Below are 3388 nucleotides of genomic sequence, written 5' to 3'. Positions count from 1 at the left end.
CCCTTTCAGACCTCCATCCTGTTCCTGCCCCAAACCCCCCTTTTTTCTCCCCTTCTTTATCCCTTGGATCTCTATGCCAGCACTCTTCCTCCCCCGCATCTCTCCCTTTTCCCCCTCCAATCCTCTTTTACTCTTAGCTTCCTCCGTCTCTTTCTTTCTTTCTTTCTTTCTCTTTTTTTTAATAACTTTTTATTGATAGAACTCATGCCAGAGTAATTTTTTACAACATTATCCCTTGCATTCACTTCTGTTCCGATTTTTCCCCTCCCTCCTTCCACCCCCTCCCCCAGATGGCAAGCAGTCCTTTACATGTTGAATGGGTTGCAGTATATCCTAGATACAATATATGTGTGCAGAACCGCACAGTTCTCTTGTTGCACAGGGAGAATTGGATTCAGAAGGTAGAAATAACCCGGGAAGAAAAACAAAAATGCAAGTAGTTTATATTCATTTCCCACCTTCGTCTCTTTCTTATCCTGTCAATTTCCTCCACATCTTTCCCCAGCCTTCTCTATTTATGTCAATTTCCCCTGTCTCTTCTCCCTTCCCCAGCACCTTTCTCTTCCCCTCCCTCCCGTTTTATTCTCATCTTTTCCTCCATCCCTATACGGGCTTCCTTTTCAGGTCCGAGCCATCTCTTGTCTGTCCTCCCTCCCTCTCCATTCCTGTCTTCTCTTACCTCTTTCTCTTCCCTATTCTTTCTGTCCTTCTCCCTTTGTCCCTATTTCTCTCTCCTCATCTTTCTACCTAGTTCTGACTCTTCTTCTAACCCCTTCCCTCTCCTTTTTCCCCCAACTCTTTTCTCTCTTCCTCTTTCTTTCTCCCTCTCCCAACTTTTCCCATTCCCTATCTATCATTTTCCCACTCCTCCATTTTTGCTCCCTCCATCCTATCTTGCAATTGCTCTTCCCTCCTCTTCCCCTCCTTCCATCCTCATAATCCCTTCCCCCTTTTTCTTTTTTCATCCTATTCTCTTTTCCCCATCATATGCTGCCCTTTCCCCTCTCTCCTCCTACATCTCTTCCCTCCCTCCTCTCCCCTTCTCCCTCCAGTCAGACCCTTGCCTCTTCCCACACCTTCCATCTTTTCTCTTCTCCAGTCTCTTTCTGTTTCCCCCCGCTCAATACCCCTTTTCTTTCTCTATCCTGTCTTCCCTCTCCTTTTCTTTCTCCCATAATTTCTTCTCCCCCTCCAGCTCTTTTCTTTGCTCCTCTTTCCCTTTCCTTTTCCCATCTTTTAGTCTTTCCACAAGTGTATGAAAGAGCTTTTCACCACCTGGAAAGTAACAAAGTAAACAAAGAAGCAGCAACAGCAGCAGCAGCAGTAGCAGTGCTTGAGAGTTGTTCAGGAGTAGGATCCTCCCAGGAGACTTCCTGCTTTAACCTGTGGGGAAGGAAAGGGAGAAGAGACCTGGTAAGACTTTTTCAATTGGCATAATTAAAATGGGCCAACACATCAAAGATGTCTAGCCAGGAGATTGATGAGAAACTTATGAAAAATGCCTACTGACTAAAATCCTACTTCTCCACTTGTCAGAGATCTTGCCTCCATAACATCTCACAAGATTCAATACCTGCTATAGTGTCTCATCCTGCAAACATCCAGAGGAATAGGATAGAAAAGACTTTGACAATCCTGTTTTCTCCTTAGCATGGGAACATGCAGACTCAGATAACAGCTACTGTACATACTTATTGACCATGCTGTTGTGGGAAAAATAATTGTATTCCCATAAAACAAAAAAAATGAGGAATTGTTGAGGACCATGCCTAAGTGTGAAGGGGCCAGTCGTTTTTCTGAAAGCCCCCGAAGCTCTAAATCATAACAGCCCTGAAGGAGTTGCAAATCAGCCTTGTATCATTATCATCCTCTCAGAAGGAACATCTGCATCGGTAAAGGCTGTTTTGAATTATTTCAGGTGTGTTATGATTCACAATGTGACTATCTAGCAGCTCTAGAACACTACTGCTACTGCTGCTGCTTCTTGTTCCCCACACTGGGTGCCATTTTGTACAAGAGCTTCTTGTTAGTGGTTGCTGGGGATCTACTTCTGCCCAGCAGAATAGATCCTTTCATGTGAGAGCATGATAACAATACCAGGAGACTGAGAGGCAGGTGCATTCTCTAACCTCTCTCCTCTTCTCCCTTGCCTCCAATTTATTTCATTCCCAATCCACAATTAACATTTATGTCAATAAAAGCTGATTTGCAATTCCTTCAGGGGTGTTGTGATTCATAGTGGGAGCTTTTGGAAAATTGACTTACCCCTTCACACTTAGGCATGGTCTTTAACAAATATAATTCCCAAATACAAGTTTCCAAAGTACACAATTTGTTGCAAATCTAAGTTGGATCTCCCACATTACTTGATGTTAAAGATCAGATGGTCATTGAATAAAGATTCTTACTTCCTCTTGATGGACAAATGGGAAACATCTTGTCTCTCCAGAGAGTCTTCAAGAATATTTTGCTATACCAAATGAAATGTTTTTTCTATGCATATATATATATCCATACATATTTACATGTAAATTTTTCTAAGTAATAATTAGGATCTGTATTTCCTACACATCTTACTCAACTGTAGACTGTGAAAGATATGGTTAGCTCTTTCTGATTGCCTTTTCTTTGTTCCCTTCTACTGCTCTCAGTAAGAATGCCCAAGGGTGTGTGTGTGTGTGTGTGTGTGTGTGTGTGTATAAAATATTCTCATAAAATATTTAAATAGATAGGAAAGGAAGCCTCCTATGAGTTGGTAATGATTGATGTCTTCTTTTGATTGTAATGATATGTTCTAAGAGGTTTTCTGAGATTTTTAAAAATCTCCCCTCCCTTGGTTTCACATACTCTGGGAAGATCCTCTCAACATCTTTATGATTGGGTTGCCTCTAGCCTACATCTCTGTTTTCTTCTGTGTTATTTCCATTTCCTTTCTTAGCACATCTGGGACTATGCTGTTAGAAACCAGATATACTCTACTATCCTCGATAGTGAAAAGATTTAACCTGTGCCCCACAGAGTGCTTTTGGGTTTTATTGTTTGAGGATGGAAAAGAGGGAGGTGCATTGCTCACCAATAACATGCCCATGAGTGTGGGCAAACATCAATACAGTGCTATGGGATAATATCTTGTTCAATTAGTGCTCCATGACAAGAAGGCAAGCCTAACATTAGAGAAAGGAAAGGAGATTCTGTTGTTTTTGCCTAAAATACATTTTCTCCCTTGTGTTCCCCTTTAATCTCAAAAGAGATTTCCTGTTACCCTTTGAAGATGTGGGGAGTAGGGCAGGTTGTAGGGATTTGCTATATAGGTTAGGTTCACAGGACAAAATAGTCAATAACTATAGCACTCTAGTGTTTGACAAACCCAAAACCCCCAACTTTTGGG

The sequence above is a fragment of the Antechinus flavipes genome, chromosome 3 (genome assembly GCF_016432865.1).
Source record: "Antechinus flavipes isolate AdamAnt ecotype Samford, QLD, Australia chromosome 3, AdamAnt_v2, whole genome shotgun sequence".
NCBI classification, from domain to species: Eukaryota; Metazoa; Chordata; class Mammalia; order Dasyuromorphia; family Dasyuridae; genus Antechinus; species Antechinus flavipes.
This window is presented reverse-complemented; position numbering follows the sequence as displayed.